Source organism: Nomia melanderi, chromosome 6 (genome assembly GCF_051020985.1).
Source record: "Nomia melanderi isolate GNS246 chromosome 6, iyNomMela1, whole genome shotgun sequence".
NCBI classification, from domain to species: Eukaryota; Metazoa; Arthropoda; class Insecta; order Hymenoptera; family Halictidae; genus Nomia; species Nomia melanderi.
In genome coordinates this window covers 17,885,584-17,908,431 of record NC_135004.1, presented here as the reverse complement: position 1 = coordinate 17,908,431, position 22,848 = coordinate 17,885,584, and the positions used below count along the sequence as shown (strand labels likewise).

Below are 22,848 nucleotides of genomic sequence, written 5' to 3'. Positions count from 1 at the left end.
ATTCGTCAGCATCGACGTTCGGCGCGAGGAACGAAGAGAGAAAGAGACAGGGGAACGGAAGGAAAAGGGTGGAAAGTGGCGAGAAGCCGGGCGATAAAGAATGGAAAGGTTAACAGGAAACAGCGTTGCGAGATGATTCGTTTTAGCGCGGTTCCGGGTCGCCAGGCAACGCCAGGCTTTTAGCGCTTTCGTTCAGAGCGGCAGCTATTGTCTCGGGATGAGAAAGATTCGCGGAGCTTTCCGCTCGGGCTGGCCAGGCTACCTTTCGACTCCTGCGAGCTTCGGATTTACCAAACTTCTGATGGCTGCCCGAATAAACGTGCACGCAGGAGCAGGTTCAAATATAAACGTCATACCTGACGTTTTCATGGAGCGTCGCTGTTATCTTTTCGTAGAATGCCGTAGGATACCAGAAATTCAGCGTGGAACGTTATATTTCTAGGTTACATTTCTCGGGAACTTACATTTGGCCAGTAGAGCGATCTAATCTTCCACGGCACAGATATTTCTTAGTTTTTTCAATTTTTCTAATCTATACAGCTCTATGAGCATTTAGGACACTGTCGAATTAGTAGCTAAAATTTTGCATATCTTAACCACATTTGGAGTATTAATAATATGTGAACATTCAAGAGATGTAGAATTAGCTCAAACATATCAACCAACTGGAGGCGAGGACCATTGACTCACTGCAGCCGCCTGTAAAACTCCGAAACTCGACTGTTCACAACGAAAGTCGAAGGTTGCCAATGCACTCCATGCAACTCGTGAAACTTCTGCAAATAAATTCCGCTTCTCTATGCACACAACGTTGGAATCGAGTCGGAAAATATCCGTTATCACGGAAAAAACTTCACGATAGCCCAACGGTATAAAGAAAACATAACCACCATATGTTTCTCTGTATCTCACAATTTCAAACGTTTATTTGTATCGCTGGTACTTTCGAAGTTCTGTCTAAGAAACGGCCGCTCGGCCGCACCGTGCGAGCGAAAATTCGACGGTGATTTTCGGCCAGGCCATGAGATTCGGAGAAAGGCGAACGGAGGAGCGGGCCGGCCATAAATCAAACCTCGGGGAACAACGGCTCGCCGCTGCGTCGTAAATAATTGATAGCGGAGAGAAAGGAGAGGAGAATTTACTCACCATAATCGGAGCGCGATCTCGCCGGCCAGATACAGACGAAGACGGTACGGCGAGCGCAGCATCTGCAACGAAACAAGTGACTGTTTTAACCGCTAATTCACCGTTACCGCGCCCGCTGACAATGAAACTTCCTGGGGAACGCGACTGAATCGATCCCCGTTAGCAAAAACGCGCTCGATCGGGGCGACGATCGCCTCCGGTCTACCGGTCGCTCGCTCGCTCGGCCGAGCGCCTTTCTCGATCTATCCGCAACGGAATGCCGGGACGAACGACCGCGGCTGCGCTTCCTTTTTCTACGTGTTACACCTTTTTCCGCGGTTATTATCGTTCATTGCGGGCACCGTTCATTCGGACGCGTGAGAAATTCGATCGGCCCCGAGCGCGATGGACGCGTCACCGGCACGGAGGTTTTCGAGGCTATTGCCCCTTGCTGCTTGCCATTTATCCGCATTAATTACGCGTGAATTGATCGATGATAAGACGCGTTCGAGATAAACGGATGAAAGCGACTTTAGAGTGTGTGATTTATTGAAAACGCGGGAGTCTTCGTTGCTAATAACGATTCGACTTGTGCAAGTGTTTTGAGTATGAACATGTTTAGAGATTCATGGGGAACTTCAGATACTGTTTAATGTTTGATATATCTACATCATTTTATTCACAGATACGTTGCAATGGTTCGAACTATTAACCCTTTGCACTTCGAGCAGTTTTTAGTACGACCTTCCAGAAACTCCGAGTCGTTTTTACTATGAGCTAATACTCCAGTATTTACAATGGCACGCGCGTCCGTGGAAGATTGAACGAGCTGCTCTCTTAAAAAGAGCGCGTATACATTTGAAAGTTCAGTTTGATCAAACAAGGAGTTACCAAGTTATCTGACGATGTCGCCGCAGCGGCGACAACGGAGTGCAAGGAGTTAAATACGGTGTAGAACACTCTTACAAAGCGTCGCTTTCAGGCATAAATCAATGTAAGTGCATACACAACTCAACTCGAGAATTACTCGAACCGTGAAAACACGAGTACGCTCGCGCTCGGTCAGCGGCGTGTTAAGAATTGCCGGGAGGTGCACGCGTTACGGAGCAACGAGGAGTCTAAGCGCGTCGCGCTGCACGAAAAACGGCGTTATCAGAGGAAACCGGTGGATCCGCGGGCATTTATCGCGCGGCTCGCGCAAGCGACGCGCGTATGATCCGGGCCAGCGTGTTTTCCGGCGGTAATCCGTTTACGGATCGGCGGTAAGCTGATTACGGGTCACGCGGCGGACAAGTTGGCCGCGCGCAAACGACCGCTAACTCCTCGAGAATGGCCGGTCGACCGGTCGATCGCGGTCTGCCGACGGTTAGCGTACACCTGGCCCCGGCCGAAGTGCAAAGTTCAACCGTGGACCTTGTCAAATATAAAGTTGCACGCTCCGGGGGCGTTCGCGGGCTGCGCGCCGACCAAGTTTACTCTCGACTTGAAAATCATGCTCCCCCCCTCGAGTTTGCGAAAACGTGTTAGCAAACTCGTGGAGCGTTTTCCAATCGCCCCTCCTCGTGCGATTCGGCCGATCGTCGTCGTTTTCCAACCTGTTTCGGTGTTCCGTCTTTCGTATTTCCCGAGCGGCATCGAACTTCACGAGATCTTTGTTCAATTAAAAAGTCACTGTGCCGAAACATTCCGCTCCGACTTTACAGCGTATCGCGTAACGTATCGAGATACCGTAAACTTGATGAAGAACATAAAAAAGTTGCTTAATATAGACGGCCGAGCCTGGCCGACGAAACGAGCCACGCATAGTTCGTCGAAGTTTAATTTAATACGGCGAAACTTTCCTCGGAACTTCATTGAAAAGCGGGAGGGGCTCTCCAGCGAATCCGACGTGTTCGAGCGAACGCGCCTCGAGCCTCGGAGACCGTTCGTTTCATAATCGCAATCGATACGTCTTTACCGCGCGATAATTAGACGTTCGACGCTCCGAGCACTCGGATTCGATCGTTGGAGCATTTTTCTGGCTGATCCCTAACCGAGGACGGCCATTCCACGCCACTTTCCTCGTCGTTAACGCAACGATCTTCCGCGTCCGTTACGGGAATCGTTTTCCCGGATAGAATTTCATTTATCTCGGGCTCTTAGCGGCCAGGCCGTCCGAGGAATGGTTTTCGTCGCGATCAAGCGACGGCGCACCCCGCCGCGTGTCCGCGCGTTTCGGAATTCCGTCGCGAGAGGATTTCTATCGGACAGTTTATATCCGGGACGAAGATCCGGCCGAGTCCCAGCCGTAAAGTCGCGGAAAGGAATCGCCTGCGACTCGCGTTAAGAGCACTTACGGCTCGCCAGATTTTCCTTCCGCTCCGGCGTTTCCATGGGGACATTTTCGCCGGGGAATGCCGAGCCGAGGCCCTATCGGATAGGTTATCTCCTCCTCGGCGTTATGAAGGCCGCTGGCGACGCGCAATCGCGCGAACACCGGCGGAATCTCCGTCGGAGCGGATTCAGTCGCTCGGAAGCCAATGTGGTTTGGTCCAATCTTTGATATTTTGTTTTTTGTCAATTTTAATGGGATAAATGATATTCAAGGATTTACTTTCTTCGTTTTTCTGTATATTCTCCAGTCACATATTCCTGTCGCATATAATCGTTTTCATAGTCTGCTTCGATTTTGAAGAAATTTTGAAGGATTTTGAGATACCCGGTATAGACTACGCGGTACATAGCTTGATTAGTCAAAGAGCTCGATTACCAGCGCGATATTGTTCGAAAGCATAATGGATCGCGGAAGCGCGAAGTTTCCAACTATGTACATTCGACCAAAGAAGTTTGCTCACCCACTTAATCTCTAGTGCTTGTAATTCTCGCCCGAAAGAAACACAGGACGCTTAAAATGACTAAATTCCAAGGAGCGCAAGGAACTTCGCGCAACATTTTAACCAAAGGAACTTTACTTCGCGTCGGAAGTATCTTCTCTCGATAAAGAAGAGAGTCTTAGATCTTCGCAGGACCGTGAAACTTTAAACGAAAGTTTCGCGTTGCGCCGAGGAATCCACCAAAAATATGTGTGACGTTTTTCCTTAAGTACAGCGTGCCTAACGACGAATAAATTTTGAAGAATTCTTCGAAACTAATGGAGTAGCTGCGAGAGTTTCCTTGATTAGGTGCGAATTTTCGGCGAACTATCTGCTATATATCGATAACTCCATCGATGTCATTCGGAATACGGTCCACATCGCTTTTATCAATGATTCGGAGCTCCGAGTATTTATCGTGTTCCCTCCAGCTTGATAGGGAAACGCGAATAAACGATATTCCCGGCGAGAGATGATCCCTTTCGTTCATGCACGAGCTCCCAGACGAGATTCGCCACGGAAGGGAATCAGACGCTCGAAACGGGAGCGATCGACGAGCGAAGGTAACCTCCGAGGCGATAAAGAATTCCATTTTCACGGAAACATCGCGGCGGAGGGGAAAGGAGGAGCGAAGTTCCGCCGATCCGCGGAGATCCCCCTCGCCATGAATAACGCACGCGTGCTACATTCTATCCCGACTGGATTTGCCGGCCGCGTTCCTCCTCCTTCCGCTACCCTTCACTCTTATTCGAAATCAATGTACGAGCCCCACGTGACAAAGACTTCTCGGGGAATTCGATGCCGTCCGAACACTTTTCATCGAAAGAACGCGAGAAGATAAGGTGTGGAGTAACAGCAGCCAAGGGACTTATGAAGTTTCGTTACGACAGTTCGTTAACATTAGATTTACGGAACGCGTCAAATTAATGCATATTGGATCTTAGAAATATTATTTTGTAAATGTTTACGCCGATTTTGATTGATGCGATCGCACTGACATGTACCCCAATTACCTGCTATCCAATCTCCAGTTTTACTATATTAAACCAAGTGGTGACTGAGAGTCACTTCTCGAGTGCAAAGGGTTAATATAATATGGTTAGCACAATACATAACGTATCATAGTTTATATATCACACGATACATAATCCAATTAAACGGTAACTAAGAATCGTCTCTCGAGTCGATACGTGTATTATCGATGCAAATAAAAAGCAAATTTCCATCGATCCAATTCCCTAATTTAGTTCATAGAACTCGAGATTCGGTATCGAGTAAACATAGTGTAAGTCCATTGCGAGGTCTACCACGACGACGAATAAAATAAAACAGAGAAAAGAAGCTAGATCACGCGATAATGAGATGAAAACGGTAATAGTTCGGAGCTACAGAGATCGAGGCAGAAGGAAGCGAGGGAAACCGGCAAAGGGAGTAGGGGAGGAAAGAAAAAGAAGAAAAGAAAGGTCGGTGCCGCAAAAGGCTCGCTCCGAGGCAATTCGCAACAGAATTGCGGCGAAATCGGCGAAACACGGGCACGGAAAAGGAACCACCGACCCGGTTCCCGCGACTATTAATTATCAGCTGAAAACCGAGAGAGGTGCCGGTAATTCCGCGTGTTCCTTCCTCCCCTGACAGGGGAACCCACGCACGCGCTCGCTTTCAATGCTCACGGAGCGTGGCGTGACGGCACCGGACCACACCGGCGTATTTTTTTCTTGGAACGAGCGTGAATCGTGCAGGAAATCGCGCGGTCCTCGCGTTCGCGTTTCGCCCGAACCGATTCACCGTTTCGAAACTAACTGGCTGCGAATTGGCGCGAACGCCGAAGATGAACACGAACAGGGGCGAATTTAACGGGAGCCCTGAGCAATCGTTTAACTCGGGTGAATGGCAGAGCTGGTACCGTAAAACCGATCGCGATTAGGGGCGAGAGACTAGATTCTAATTTGGTAATTACATCTTCCGTTAGTTGTATATTATATAAATCTGATTATTTTAGATTGATCGAATCCTGTTCAATTCAGTGTTTTCATGATTTTAACCCTTTGCGGACGAATTTATCTGTGAATTATCGTTAAATTAGTTTCAAATCATGTCGACTGTATCAAGTCGGAAAATGTTGAATATTTCCTGTGCAGAAACTTCCGAGTGCAAAGGGTTAATACGGTTTCCTAGGAATACCCGCTAACGCAAAATTCTGTCGTGGTCCCAACGGATGAAGTTTTCCTGCGCGAATTGATTGTACGTTCGAAACTCAGTGGTAGCGGAACAGACTTCGCGGAAACGTCTTACGCACTTTGTTCCCCAGTTCCCTAATCCCACGGGACAGCGCAGAAGCTTCGCTTACCGCGATCCGAACTGCTTCCTGGAAATTCTTTGTCCGAGGAACAGGACGAAGCATGAGCGCGAGGCATCCGGTGTCGAATTTAATGCAGGTGACGCGCAGTGTAATGTTCTTTCAATCTGGTATGTAATTCAAGTTGGTAAACGATTGCAAACTGCAGAAACGCGTTAACAAGTGGATAATAGATTGTCCGTTTTCTTTTATCGTGTAACCGCCGTTAACGCAACCATCCTTAGTAACAAGCGGAAAGAATAACCCACGATTAAGAACAATTACAATTAACGCGACGATTTTCATCAACCGTATTACCGACGCGTCACGAAACGCGACGACTGCGACGCTTCGAGTTATCAAGATCCTCGAGGATTTCCACCGTTTTTCTTCGTTCTCGCAGTATTCGGGAATCCTCGGGTCGACGGAGGGATAGGAAAATGGATCGCGAGCGGATCGGAGAGTCAGCGGCGATGCTCGCGGAGTAATGCACTCGTTATCGGAATAGTAAACGTTACGAGGCGCGCGTGACCGCGCGACGAGTTCTAAAGCCGGCGCGAGATAAAGACGTAGAAACGAAAGACCAGTCGCGTTGCACCGTCGCCCGATAAGCAGATAAGGATTACGGCGAGCGCATACCGGCCGCCTCGAGTTTTCATATCGCGTTCCCGCTAAATTGGATTGGATTACAGGCGCAGGAATGCCTGTGAGAACCGCCGAAAGAATTTCGAACGCGTTTCGCGTCCGTCCGTCCGTCCGCTCCTCCCTTTGTCCTCCCTCGCTGATGCGTCCGTGAATTATCGCGGCGACGAACCGAGCACACCCAGAACTTTCGACGAACGAGCAGTCTCTAAAACGGAGAGATCGCCTTAACGGGAAGCCGCCGCGGCGCTGCGTGGCACGAGCTAAAGGGCCGAGCGCGAGCGAGTCTCGATCGTTCCTTACGCTCAGCCTTCTCGCGGGGAAATGTGCGCACACTTGATAGCCTCTTGAAATGGGTACACGCGGAAACTTGCTAATTTTATTATACTTCGCGCGCTTTCAGTATAGATTCCGCGAACTTCGAACGAACCGTTAGTCCCACTCCTGCCTGTCGTCGTGAAATTCGTGCGCCGCGAATTTAACTCTAGGATTACCAGACGAGTTAACAGCGAAACTGCCGAGCAGTTGAATTGACTTTCCGGAATTCCCCTGTGGATGCAAGGGTACATCTACCGAGACTTGAATTGATTATGCGGTTTACAATTTCTAACTCTTGCGAGGAGTTCTAATTTTTATAAAGTGAAAAATAAGGCTGCTCGGTAGTGTTACTATTAAATGAAACAATTGCTAAGAGAAAGGACAGGTACATAAGTACAAAGCCAAAAGTTTCGTCTCCGGTTAAAGGCGATCATCGAGAAACGATATTAAAAGCGACAAAGTGAAGTACCAACGGAGCGTTTAAAATGCTCAATTACGAAACTCGAGGAAAGTCGCGGACTAAAATTCTGAAAGCGACCGCGAGAGCCAAGACAGATAAAGCGGACGCGAGGCAGGCAGCGGCGAGGCTCGTCGACGTCGACGAGAGAAGAGCATCGTACACAGCGAACCGTGGAGATGTTAGCAACGCGCTCTTGCTTTCGAGACTGTTGCGCCTGCCGCGGGATCGAAGCGACGGCGAACGAAGGGGAACGTTTGAAAACCGGCGAGAGAGAGCCGAGCCGTCTTCCGCGCGCGCGGCGTTCATTTTTCTCCGGGGCACTTCAACTTCGCTCGTCGAGCGCGAAGCACACTACGTATTCATCGGTGTTACCGGAAGGATCCGCGGCGAAGAGGTCGTCGAGGCACGCGCGTTGCAAACACGTCGCGGAGCCGGGCGCAACACGCTCCGCGCGTCGGTCCCCGTTACTCCGGCGCGAGCACGGGCAAATTGTTATTATCGCTGTCGTTATTATTGCGGTCCGCGATACCCGCCGCGGTGAATAACAATGGCCCTCCGCCGCGCGGCCGGCGGACGCCGTAATCGGCGTTCCGCTCGCAACGTGTAATAACTTTAATTGTAAATTACCATACGGTTGACAGAGGTATTAATCTGGGGAGAGTTTATCGCGGCGCTCGTACGGGTTAACGACGTCTTTATCGAAAATCCCCGGCGCGAAAGAAATCTTTCAATTGACCCCGCGCAAATAACCCGTCCCGCGGAGCACCGTTTTAGACCGGCGTATCGCGACGCGGCCCGATGAAGACGTTTAATCGGCCGGCGCGCCGCGCTTCACAGCGATTTCGCGAAATCTCGCGCGCTTAACCTGTTGCTTCGCGACTCGTTCCGCGACCGCTTCCGCTGGAAATGCGTTTTACAAGGAGAAACGGCTAGTTTTAATGTTTGCCTTCCATTCCGGCGTTACTTTCAACGATACCTCGGGCTGCTCGCCGGTTGCAACTCTGTTTAGCTGCGGGAAGTTGGATATTGTGAGTGTTTCGACTAGTTGAATCATCTCCGCGCCGTGATTTTACAGTTTTCGTTTAGGGAACACGATGTAAACCAGTGTTCGCGAAATTTAGGATGATTTTGGAAGGATGGTTTACGTTTTTCATTGTGTTCTGCTCGTTGCGGCGGTAGATGGTCTGAAATTGTTGTTGGATATCGGAGAACAAGGAGTAACGAAGCGTATAAACTCAACTTGGATTACGATATCTCTGGATTGCCACACGGAGATCGATATTCTCGCGTAGATTCGCAGTCCAGATATCGTGAATCGATGGCTGTGCTTGCGGCGCCGCAGGAATGATCGTCGCGGGGAGCAAGTGTGTATGACGATGCAAAAATGTCAAGGCTGCAATTACCGTGCTGGAAGACGGAGACACCGTCGGACATTCTTCGAGGAAGGCCAAGGAACAATCGCCACGTGGTTCACGGAAAACATCGGCCGACTTCCTTGCGGCCGATGGATCCTGCGATTAACCCCTCGTCTTATTGTTTCCTTCGCAACTATTCCCGCGAGAGTTGCTTTATATCTAATAATAATATGTCTAATAATTTACCAACAGGAGAATGAATTATATCGATCCCACGTTTATCGTAAACGTGGCGTTTATTGCAACGCCTAGATAGATATACGAAACGTGTAACCGTGAAACATTATTCGTATTTTACAGGTTATTAACGTATGCTATTTATAACTTAGTATTTAGAACTATTTGAATATTTTCTGATTTTTGTAGATTTTCATGGAATATTCTTTTCAGTTACTAGAGAATTTACTCGTTTCCTTTGTCAGAAAGACTTTCTTATTGTAGTTTCTGAATACGTTGTACAATCATTTCAGAAGCCAAAGCATTAATTTTCTCTGATTTTGTTTCTTGGACATAACCGCATCGGCTTCCGAGCGACTCATTTATAACTTCCCTTAACGATCGTATCGCTCAAACTATCTGCAGGTCGTTGATTCATCGCAACAATATATATTAAATCCGATGTCGACTGCCAGCACTCGGTTCGCGACGTCAGGAGGCAAAGGGTTAATCGGAGACACGGTTCCCGTGTTCGCCAATATTCGCCGCGTGCGCGAGCAACACCTCAGAACGCGTCCAGCCTCGGCGAGCAGTGTCGGCGCACGGATTTACAAGACCGGGCGAATAGCGCGAGAAACGCAACCCGCAGCGCTGTCGCCTGTAACCGACGATCTTTTACTACATCATAAAGTATCACCGCACTTTATGGATTTCAGACGTTCATAGGTTCCCGTGACCGAACCATTGTTGCCCGTTGAATGGCAACCGTGTACGAGACACGGTTGATTACCTGTCGTCCGACGCGACAGTTTGCTCTTCTCTGATTTCCAACGGACACGCATTCACCTGTCCGGAAGATGGAAGCTAACCTAACCTTGGCGGCGAGCCGGCCGCGCGAGAATAGACCAGACGCCTAATGGATTTTCGAGGTTCGATCTTCCGCGGCTTTAACGTTCTATTACTATTCGGAACTCGCGTGGAATGCCAGCGAGAGTACAGCCACAGATGGAATGCCAATTCCTGCGGCGAAATATAATATAAATGACTTTTTTCCAACCGTTCAAGCTCGCGTTCAGCGGGAACCTTTCAAGTTTACTGCAAGTTCTCCGCCGAGAACCATTAAAGATCCTTTAACAACCGAAGTTAAGAATCCCGTCGAGGAAAAACCTCGAATTCTTACTAATTCCAATTAAATCAACAATGCATCGATACCTACTTCTCCCCGAAACTTCGACCGGTCGTTCCCGGCGCGGATCGCGGGAACGATCCCCTTCGTTCGAGGCTTCGCCCTGCACTCTCGCCGTCTTATTTAACACGGATTCGTCTCGAATTGACCGTTTACGAAAGAAAAGGGGATTGAATCGATCAATTTCCAGGTTGAATAGACGCGTCTGCAAAAACGCGGGCGCACGATTAAACATCCGCAGTCTATTTACGGTGCACAGAGCCCGTTTCAATCGGCTATCAACAGATGGTATTAATCCGCCACCTCGCCGCGGAGATAAAGACGCATATTCTCCGTCTACGCGAATAACGGCGGTCTCGAATTCTATGGCCGATCGAGCGCGGGGCCGAGCCTTGAACCGTTTCCCCGGCGCAAGGGAGTGCGCGCGATGTTGCAGCGTTTCCCAACCGCTGTTCCGTCATCAATTTTCGCCGGCCCCCAAAGAAACACTAAGCAAAAACTAATGACCTTCAAATTGTTCTTCTTGTATATAAAATTATATCTATCCTTAAACGATCTATTTGCCCGGAATGTCTTCTAAAATTCTCCAACTAACGAGTCCGCGAAAAGACGCCGTCGAAGCGGTTGAGAACCGCTGCGCCGCTGCACACAGCGAGAGGAGACGGTGCCATTGTCTCTCGCGGAACAAGCGCGTTCTAGGAACCCGAAGAAACGAACGGATCGATGCGAAGGGGGAAGACGAACGTCTGTTCGCGCGTGCACTTGACATTTTGCAAGCCGCGCCACTGTCGGTGTCAGTGGCACGCGTCAATCCAGCGGAGCGGAGCCGCGAGCGAGCGAGCGGGCGAGTCCCAGTCACGTCCGGCCGAACCGAACGGCCGACCGTGTTCACCGGATCTCTTAATTAATTTCTTTGTGTATTCCGGGAACGGTCTGTCCGTGGATCTCCGTTAACCCGACGGCTGCTCGTCGCGTCGCGGCGCGACGCGAGGCGACGGTTCGAATTCTTTCGAGATAGCATCTCGACTTCCCGATTCGGAGTCCGAGCGGAGAATGTCTCTCGCGAACGATCGTCCTCTTGATAAGAGCGCTGTTATTATTATTGATTTATCGCGGGGAATGGCTTCGAACGCGTAAGGGAAGAATGAGAGGTATGCGAGAGAGATGTTGCTGGAACGATACGGGGGACTCGAGAAATATACGTTGCCGTGCAGCAAATATTACTGCGACCGTGAGTTATTGTAAAGTTAATACTTCCTTAAGCGGTTGGCGTTTAAGCGCGCTCGCTTAAATTCACACTGTACACGGTTGTCTCGCGACGATCGTTTATACTGTTTCATCTGCTCGTTTTATTTCGCGTCGGTTTCCAAAGATTCTAGACGTCTCGAAATTTTGTAATATATTTTGGTGTGCGTTACAATAGTTTAAATAGAAAGTGGTAATCACGTTGTACGTATGAGCACACTCGTCAATCACTGCTAACTGGTAGAGATTCATCTCGTTCGCAAACATTTCTTTCGTTAACGGTGAAAAAGTCCACGCTACGTGGAATGGTATTCGCGAGATTGTGTTATTATCGAGCAAAAACCTTTATTCCGCGGATCCGATTCATTTTTTCAAGGAGAATCACCCGCTTCCTGTTTACACCTTGGCGTCGGACGCACGCACGGTGCAATTAAACAGTAAATGATGAGATTATAATCACGCTCGACGCGTAAAAGCAAGCGTCCCAACGTCCAGCCATTACCGCGGACCGTAGAGACGCGTGTTTAATCCTCGCCGCGCTCGATACCGCAAGACATTACTCCAAATTACCCCGAAAACACGTTTACCGAGGTATAAATCGCGTCGAATCCTTTTTGCTCGCCGTTTCTTGTACCCTCGCGTCTGCTTATTATCGAGAAATCAACCGTTTAACAAGTTAGGGTAACCAATAATTTGCTCGCCTCTGCTTTCAAGAATCCCTCGGCCGGCAGGAACGAGAGAAAGAACAAAAATCGGCCGCAAGAAAACAGAGGTGAAAAAACGAGATTCGAGCGGAAACCGTTCCGTTTAACCCCTTTGCACCGCTTCGACGAGTCTCGCTCGTGATCGCTGTTTCGGGCCGAACACGAATGTCACCGGCCAGACTCACGGTTTCACGTACAACATAACTATCACGACTGACATGTTTACTTAACACTAGACTTACATTAAGTTGACGGATATTGAATTTCTTAAACATTATCTCGCAACAATCTAACTATTCCTGAAACTCTAAAGTAGAATAAATGTCTGTAAATTTAGCGTTGAAGTTAAAGTTAACTCACGTTTCTTTTTTTACACACAATATATTCGAACAGAAATGCTCAGTGCTCGGAGAATTTATTTATAGCTCATATTGATAGACTGACGATATATACAACCAAGACAGAACAGTCCAATATGAGAAAACACTTTACAGTACTTATGTAAATATCCAAGAACCCTTTCGAAATCGCCAACGATCGCAGACAAAAGTTCTATCGGGTTACCAGTTCTCCAGAACTCATTTCACAGTTCGAAAATTGTATCGTGCGCGTACGCGAACGTAAAGTTAGGTGAATAAACAAGATTACCAGACCCAGTTCGATGGATATCGGCCGCTGCGATTACGGACCGGATTTTGCCCGGCGAAATGCTAACGCGAGGGGTTCAACTGGAGCAAGAATATACTCCGCGCGATCCGTCGTCGAGCGCGCCGAAGTAATGTTTGTCGTTCTCCTTTGGAAATCGGCACCGGAGCAGTCGGCCGCAGTTCTGAATCCGAACGCGAGATTGATTTCCACTTGACCCCCGTCGATTGCTTTCGCCGCAAGCGGCGAGCGCCGGCACGAACTTAGCCCGGATTCGATTCACCGGCGACACAGTTCCACGCGCGAAAGGGAAATTCGTCGTTTCTGCGCTCGCTCGCTCGCTCGCTCGCGGCGCGCATCAATATCGACCTCGATCCTCGAGGATCGAGGTATTATGCCACGATTGCGCAACGAACGCGTGCCGTCGAGCACCGACCTGTTTTCGTGCACGATCCGCGCTGCGGAGTTCCTTCGTTTTCTCGTCTTTAATTCCTTTTTCCCTTCGCGCTCGAGGCCTCACAGCTGGGATCTGTGTCAGCGTTGCGATCTTCGAGCTCGACCGATTTCGGATTTCTCGTTTTCACTCGTAACAGAAATTAGACCAGTCGGCTGGCTGTTAGAGATCTGTCCGAGGCACAATTTCGTATTCCACGTTCGGTAGAAACTGTTGCAACTCTTCGACGCTTTACCGTCGACTCGTGGCTCGAAAGATAGATTCAAGTAGCTCGATCCCCATTCGAATCACTAGATGTCTATATTCTCAATTGTTCTCCATCTATCCTTCTCACACGTGTTTGATAACTTCTTTCACAAATACTTCCGCTAGACATAAACGTGATAGTTCTCTTCACGCGCACGTTATATTCGTATTACCTTCATAAATTTCTATTGCGCTTCAATAACCTAACAACATTCGAATATTTCAGGTTACTGGTAACGATTGAATCACTTGTGTTAAAGATCACAATAAGAGGTTCGGGTATTTCCAAGTTTACGGAATCTCCGCTTTCCTTTTAGCCGCGCGACCTAAAGATTTTGTCGACCTGTTTCAAAATATGTACAGTTGTCGCGACGTGACAAGTTCTTTAAAAAAAACCGCACCGTCCCTCCTCGACTTGGTCTACGTGAAAATAGTGTAATACCGGGGTTTGAACAAACGCAAATGGTCGGTAACGGAAGGGTTAATGCCACGGATCGCGCGTCTCGCAAGCGGAACGTGCCGATCCGCCGCGGTCGGAGCTTTCGCGTCGCGCGATGCAAAATCGATACGGCCGCGCCGGCAGGTATCCGTGTCGGGGTCGGCGCGACGGTGCTCCTTGCAACCGAGTGAGCTTAGATCGAAGATAACGGCGGGCCGATTGATTCGACTCGATTACCGGACAAATTTCTACCGGTTTAACGATCCCGCGGACCGATCCGATACAGTCGGCAAACGATCCAGCGGTTCACGTCGTTCCGATGAGGCCAGCCTGGTCTACAGTCGCTTGACGCGGATGCTCGTGTATGTGTGTGTGAGAGTGTGTGTGTGTGTGTGGGGGGAACCCCGTGTGTCGGTTCGTCGCGCAACCTCATCTTGAAACCCGCAACTATCGGCTCCCGTGAAATCGGATGTCGGAGCAGACGTTCATCTGGGGTTTTTGTGTCAACTCGGCGACGAGAAAAGTATCGCGGAATGAGTCGCTCGCAGGCCAGTGCGGTTTAGTTGATTTTTTCATATTTTCATGGAGTAAATGTTCTATTGTTGCGGAGTACACGTTTTGAAAAACGACTTTATATGTATTTTTGAGAGAATTAGTAAATTAATACATTAAACCTCTGTAGATGAATGTTTTAATTAGTTGAACAAGAAATCGGTGCATAGTTTCCTTGTTCTATAATAGTTAGGTGTTCGATGTGTAATTTGAATCTAGAAGGTATTATATAGTTTAAGGAATTTTTGTCTGCGAAGGATTAGAAAGCATTAATTTCAATTTCTGTTTTCCGCATTTATCCGTATTGGTTTCCGAGGCATTGAAATAGATAGATCTGCATTCTCAGAGAGTGTTGCTCGCACGAGGCACTGGTAATACCACCGAGCAGAGTGCGCATAACGCGAGAGACACGATATTAGACTGTTCAGTTTGAACCACGTTATCGCTGTCTGCAGGTTTATTTTACCGAGCATTATCGCCGGGCGTTACATCATTCATCGCGCAGAAAACTTAACTAGTAACCACCATTTAGTTGAATGAATTGCAGCGATGCATTTTAATTGATGGTTACCGGGGTGACCTCCACGGCATTCAGTGCGTTAAAATTACAGAACCGAGAAGGAAAACCGCGTGTTTCTCGAACCGCGAGAGGGACGAGCAGCGTTACCGCCGAATCTCGTGGCAACGAGCGCGGTTGTGGGAGAGCGAAGCCGCGCGTACGCGCGAGCAACGCTGAAACTGGCTATAAATAGAAACGCAGGCGCGTTATTTCCCTTTAATCCGAAAGGAATAGCGAGATATCTGTTGGCCGGTTCGGGACCGGTTTCTGCCAACGCAACGCGCTCCGGGGACCGCTCGCGCTCGCGCTAGCTCGCTCTCCCCGCGTCTTTTAATGCTCTTTTAATGAAGAGGTTCCCACGAATATCCTAATTACCGGGGGAAATTACTGCGACGCGAGCCGTTAAACACCGGAACCCTATTACCCACAAAATTAAGGCGAAAGACGGGTTAATCGATGGTAAATTTCAACCCAGCGAAAATGTCTTCATGCCCGCGATACCGGCCGCTCGATTCCAGCAATTTGCGAATTCCGTCGATCCTGAACGACTGCAAATATCCCCCTTTGCCCGGGAATCGGCCGGAGACTTCTTTTTATCCGCTGCTATGCGCGCGAGCGCTCGCTCGTCGCGTTCGTATTCATTCCGCGGTTAACACGCGTCAGGACTATTCGCGCGTATCGGCCTGTTATTCCCGTGTAATTTGCGAATATAAATCTCGCGACTGCCGGTCCGAGGAGTAGAACCGTTTGCCGGCGTAATTTACGAGCGCGATAATTTGTCGCGGCCGAGTGAAAGGAGCCTGATTAAAATATCGTCGCGCGCCGGTTCCGGTGATCTCCCGTGGAATCGGCGTTGCGCGATTACCGCACCGATTACGCGTCCCCGACGTCGAAATCCTCCGGTGCAATTGTCCACCGAGGAATCCGATCGATCCTGGAAAGTTCCAGCTCGTTCGTCGCGTGATTTCTGCCTCGGTCCTCTGAAATTGATGCGACCATAGGAATAACGTCGAATCGGTGCAGTCGTTTCTCATCCTCTAATCAGTCGACCAATTAGAAAACGGACTGCGTCGGACGCGTGTATCTCGGGAATTGCCGATTCCTGTTCGAAACTATTTCATACGCTAGGCTAAGTTTTATTTATTAAATGCGTAAGGTGTAAGATTATCCTGAACAGAACTTGTTCCGTTCGTATTAGTACGGAGGAATATGAAACGATCATTGATAATTCGATAAAATATCAAACTGGTATCGATTGAGTGTGACTTCTACTGCGGCTCGGTATCTTTCCGCGAAGATTCTTATCGATAGTTGATGCCGGGTAGCTGGAACGTGGGTAGCTTCCGATACATCCTGCGGAATACCCGGCATCGAAGCGTGTAAAAACGTCGTCTGTATCGATATCGGTAGACACGGGCGCCGTGCAAGCCGGATTCGATAATCCCGGCCTAAATATACTCGCCGGCTGTGGACACTTCCAGGTCCACGGGCAAAGACAACTTCCTGGTTGCGCAACGCCGGGATCGAGACCGGGACCGGTACGATTCCGATGCGATCTTCTTTTTGCGGGACGATCCGGCGAGCTCCGGAGAAAGAGAGTCGATTGAAACATTCGTTAAACATGGAACGCGTCGCTCGGAGCTACGATTATGTAGCAAATTACAAACCGCTTTGCTGAACTTGACTTTATCGGTGCATTCGATCTGCTCTTGCGCACGCGTCCCGCGGTACGCCGTTCGTCCCGGATTGATAAGACTCGAAACTGTACGAAAATGTGCTCACAAATTCATCGGAAATTAATAACACGTGGGTGCGTGTATATAGATAAAATAGATACATAAACTAAATAATCAATTAACTTCCAGAGAGGCGACTCCCAGTGGCCAGATGATTTGATCCAGCAAAATTATAAATTATGGGATTCACCATTAACCTTTGTATTAACACGTATACATCAGTACGTGAGATATTAGACAAAAATACTTTTGTTACCTAATTTATACATAACTTCTTGTTAAATTCATTTTAAAGAATCTCGTCTACATCAAATTAGGAAGTATAGAACATTTCAAGTGAGAAACTTTCGAGTGCAAAGGGTTAATCGTGATACTGTTACGTACACAGGGTTTCATTCAAAAACTGATTTTCATATCTGACTCTCCTTATAAATTGATTTCTTCTAGTTCTTTCAGTCTTTTAAATTTCCAAAGTCCTTCGACTTCTTCGACTACTCCAAGTTCATCAAAGCATCCCCAATAACCAGACGGCGGACATAGAAATCTCGACACACGTAATTTGCCATTGCAACCCATCGATAAACAAGCTTCAACTTATTTTCCAATGATACCGCAACGACTTCCATCGTGGACCGTAAGATTCCTGCAGACCGTCTCGTCGTCACACGATATTCGTCGCTATGGTTTCTGCCGCGACACGCGTGGATTATTAGACGCATCGGAAGACAGATTCCCGTCGGATAAGCTTCGCGAAGGAAAGAAAATAAGCGGAGAGATTAATGGACTGTCGGTGGCGGCGCGAGGAGCGGGAGCCGGCGGGAGGTGAAGGTGAAGGGAACGAGAGTGAGCGAGAGAGAGAGAGAGAGGGTCGCTCGTGGTTCTCAGCACTTTCACCGAATAACGCCGACGCGTAACGGCCGCTAATTGCTCCTCGTAATTTTAATTAATCTCCATCTGGTACCCAACGCGCCGGGAAGACGGAAATTTCTCGTCGCGGACATCAAAGGTGAACGAGCGACGCCTTCACGCATCCTCGTCGCGTTAATTACCGGCACGCTCTGCGATCCCTGAGCAGGATGGCCGGCCACGGTCGTGCGGGACCGAATTTTCCGGCAGACTTCAGTCCCGCTGATCGTTAAACTTCCTTGAACGTCGGATTCTTCCGTCGTCCGCGTGTTTTTGAGGAGTCGCGTTCTACGGAGCGTCTCCGAAATCGTGGCGCACGATGTTTAACCCGTTGCACTCCATAGGCTCCTCTCAGTCGCCGCTCGATTTGGCAGAGAAAGATTGTGGAGTATAATATTTAATGGTAAGTTCCGCGTGATGCATTAATACGTGAAATATAAAAATAAAACAGCCTCTTAAATTTACGTACGCTCAAGCCAGTTTCAATAAATGTTAACTATATTTCATCGGAAAGCGTTGGGTATTTTTGGTAGATTTCATAGACCACGATAAGGTTTCTCGCGTGATTCACTTCCGACAGTCGTATGTGAACATTTATTACTAGAATTCTATATTATTTCATTTCCTCAATTTCAAGAATTAATATTCTCCTTTCTATTTGTATTTAATAACGTTATAAATACACGTGCAGCACGATAGAAGCATCCGTTAACGCGTCTGCGCGTTTCTACCGCTACCGAACGCGTGTGCGGTTCGAGTCGCTCGATTAAACGACAATCATTTGAAAGCTGTCCCGCATTATAAATAATGCAGCCTAAAGCAGCGACGTTCCGCGAGATAAACGCGCGAGGATGGCGATGCAATTCAATGAAATAATTCGATTCATTTATTTCTCGTCGCCTCTATTTCTCCGCGCGAAGTCGCGCGACGTTGAACGCGTTAAGCTTCGGAAGTCGGTTACCCGGGAACGAAGCGGCCGTAAGAAAATGCAACCGCATCTTCTCGATTTATTGCTCTCGTTAAACCCGAAGAAAGCGACACGGTTGCGCCGACAAAACAGAAGTAACGCGGCGGCAGCGGCGGCGAAAGCGTTAACCGCGCACTGCTCGCCAATTCCGGCAGCGAGGAAATCCGTCGCACGCGTCGAAAAATCCGCGGGGAAAGTACGTGCCCGGAAAGGACGATGGGAACGCGGTTCCCCTAATTTCCCGGGCGAGACAATGGCCCGGAGAAAGAGGGAGAGCGTCGCCGTTGCGTAAGGACGAGATCGCAACGAGGAAACGGCCCTGCTCTTTTTCCATCGGCGGGAATCGCACGCGATCCGGCCGTTCCATTCGCGAGCCGACTCCGTTTCCTGTGGATCAGCGGGACATCCCGACCGAGGAGAAGACCGAGCAACACGATCGTATTCTTCTAATCGAGAACGGTACGCGATTTTTGTCCCTCCAACGCGGAACCTAATTTCTAACGATATCAATTCTCCCGTCGGTATCGAGTTCCCGTGACGCGTAACGAAATTTCCTGTCCTTTTTGCAGAAAGCCTGCGGTTTCACGTCTGGCCGGGCGACTCTTGTTAACGACAAAACCGACGCTCGGCCCGCTGGAAACGGACGACGCGAGTTTCACGGAGGTATCGCGCCAGTTTCGGTCGCGATGTCCCACGGGGCAGAGTCTAAGTTCTGAGTGGTTCCCGTTCGAGCTAACAAGGACAGGCCCCGGTGAGAGACATTTGACTAGAATGATCGCCGCCATGAATCATTCCCGCTTTTTCGCCGGCGACTTTCGCCTCCATTACTCAGCGACAACTCCTATACGTCTTACTCACCTCTCGATTGTTGTTTCCTTATTGTGCCAGCCTCCTCCCTTTGATTATACTTCGCGCACGAGGCTGTAAGCTACACCGCCGGTCAAAAGTTATGGATAGCTCGTTCGTCGGGAGGAAAACACGAGCAATCGGCCGACTCGAGTCTCGCGGCGCATATCGAATCGTCGTTTTCAGCTGTTGGAGAGCGAGCAGTTTCGTATTTATTCGGGATTGCGGCTTCGCTCCCGTCGGAGGGGCACGTCTCCGAGGGACAGGAATTACTCGACATTCGTCACTCGAAAAGTGTGTCTTTGTAGAAAATCCCCCGTCCAATCATCATAAATCCACAACCGCAAAGCCACACGGCTTCCGAGAAATCAAAGCGATCGAATTTTCACGCTCCGCGTGTCGCAGAGTCTTCTCCCGCAAAAACGCCGACGTCTACCGGACGAGGAATCTAACGAACTCCGGCCGTCGGTTTATGTTTTAATCCTCTGCGCCAGAGGGACTCTCGATCATCGTTTACTTGGACACGGTAAACTTGCGAACTCTGATACCTAGTAATTACCGAACTTTCTAAAATGTGTCAGTACGCGAAATACGAGATAAAATAGCCTTGTTCCTTAATTCATCAACTAGTTTCAAAAAATGTGTATAGTTCATTGGAGATGTTGAATATTTCTAGCGTGAAACTTCCGAGTGGCCCTTTAACCCTTTGCGGTTCGAAGTGTTCTTAGTTTCTTGGTTTGAGGTTCACGTCGACGTTAGTTCATTCGATTACAGCTTAACACGACGCTCTATGTATTTATTCAAGAAAAAATTGTTAAAACATCTGACTCGACACAGGACTGCTAAGGGTTAACTTAGTGAAACCGTTTTCCCCAGATCCCGCGGCAACGATCGCGTTAATAGAGACCGTATCCGCGTCTTAGCGATTGCAGGGTAAATAAGAAGAGCGCTCGCCAACGACGGAAAAGAGGAAGAAAGGGAACGCGGAAACGACGGCGCAAGGTAGAGACGGTCCCTATCGGGTTCAGATAATCGCGAGCACTTTCGAAACCGCTTTTGGGAACGAACGTAGTCGCGAGGAAATTTCAAATTGTCTCTCGCGACTCGATGTTCCGCCGCGTTATCGCGTTCCGGCCGATTTTTCCAGCGGCCCCCGCCTCCGTGTACGCCGAGGTCGTCGTTAACGTCGCGGCCCGGCGCTCGTATTTAAAGAATAACACCGAGCGGGCCCGAGTACCGGCGGCGAGCCAGTTCTATCGGGCTGTCCCATCGCCGCAGATCATTCTGTATTACGCCCTCGTACGTTGTCGGCCCGGTGCGGCCGGCGACCGCTCGACTGCCCGGTTTAGGACGCGAGCTTTCGACGAGACGTCGTTATTTAACGAGTCGACCCTCTAACCGCGGCCGAGTTTTCGATTTTTCGCTAGGAAAAAGCTAGTTTTACTAGACGCGTCCTCGGAATTAGATAAAAACTAAATAACAGGACAGATAATTAACACTAGAACTACCAGTCAAAATGACTGGTTTCGATTTTTTTGGTTAGCAATTATTGATATCTTCGAAGCACTGAATATTCGAAATGATTTTCAAAATAGTTTCATTTCAGTACTATAATGAATGCCTAAAGAAACTGAAGATAATCTATTGTTACAATTTTTATAAGAATTGCATATTAATCGTGTTAAATGCTCGGTAGTTCTAGTGTTAACAGTAGTCACGATCGTCCTGAAATCGCCTGAATTCTTCGCGATCCGAGAAGCAAGGGTTCCTAGAATGAACGAGCAGCGAGGAATGAGTAGAGAATCATTAGAGAAGTTGGACGAGCGATTAGAAACCACAAGAAGTTCGAAGTTCAAGGAAACAAGACGCGTGACACGAGTTAAGCCTGCCAGGGAAGTAGAATTAGCAAATCAGTTGTCAGACGTAGAAGCGGTAGTTGCGAGAGGCAGCGCTTGTCTCCTGGCTAACTTCACCGGCAGACGCCCCGAAAATTCGGAGCACGTTGACGGAGCCCGCGGCCGACTTTGCTCGTACGAAAGCGTCTCGGAAAATCTTGCCAAAGCGCGAACTCGAATCTCCCGGCAGTGGTTCGATATCGAATTCCGCTCGTTCCGGGAGCCGACATTAATTTCAACCGCAATATCCGAGCTCCGGAAATTACTCGCTTGTGCGAGATATCCATCGGGTATCGATGTCCACGCGGAAAGCTTCCCGATCAGACTTCCCCGCGGACGGGATCAATATTAAACACCAGCATCTAGTAATCGAACTGCCTTTCCTCGATTCCTTGATACTCTCATTCGAAACACAAATTGCGTGCACGTTAATCAGAATCTCATTAAATGTACCCTCCTCGTTTCCATGAAGAGATGAATCCATCTGGCTGCTCGGTAGTTTGCGACAATAGCTCTATTGACGTCCCAATAGACTTATCGCGTAATTTGCTCGTTACCAAATCAATTTCTTCAGTATTCTCTCAAAGGAGCGCTCGCGTGTTTCCAACGATTCGAAACGAAAGAATCGGCAGAGGGTCAATTGGCCGCATCAGGTAATATCGGAGATAACGAACCGTCAAGCATACACACAATGGACCAGTGATTGGTGTCTTTAACTGGGGCGGAAGAGAAATCAACGCGCGACAGATTCGGGTTCGTGTTATTGAGCAATCGATGACGGGCGTGTCGTCCGACCGAGGCGAGCCCGGATCGCCTCGCTTGACGCGCGCGCGTCCCGCGATTATCTCCGGAGACATCGAGATCTCTCGAAAGGAATCTCATTAGCCGGCGGTTTCGCCGCGCGGCAGACAGGAAATACCCTCGGGTCGCGGTTACAAAACGTTGCGAAACGATACGCGGCCGGAACGAAAGGGGAGACGCGATCGCGGGATTATTCGCGCGTCCCGTTCGTCGGAGAGAGTCCATAGAAAGTCCCTTCCCTCCTCTCTCGCTCTTTTTCTCCCTTTGTCTCTGTCGGCGGGCTCTCGTTCCCACGGCGAATCAGGCCTTTCGATCGCAAAGCGGACCCGCTGACCGGTCAACTCCCGGAGGTGCCGAATTCAAT

The 22,848-nt window shown here is 49.0% G+C and overlaps 1 protein-coding gene across 8 annotated transcripts in view; it reads right to left on the bottom strand.

Moving 5' to 3' along the window:
• Prosap (SH3 and multiple ankyrin repeat domains prosap) overlaps positions 1 to 22,848 on the bottom strand; it is a 266,877-nt gene that overhangs the window by 170,679 nt on the left and 73,350 nt on the right. For 7 of the 8 annotated variants that reach the window (XR_012998868.1, XM_076368719.1, XM_076368725.1 and 4 more), the window contains one exon: positions 1,147 to 1,208. The exons of the other annotated variant lie outside the window; for it this stretch is intronic. The gene's annotated coding sequence lies outside the window, so the exon portion shown is untranslated. The remainder of the gene's footprint in view (positions 1 to 1,146; positions 1,209 to 22,848) is intronic. 8 annotated transcript variants of the gene reach the window in all.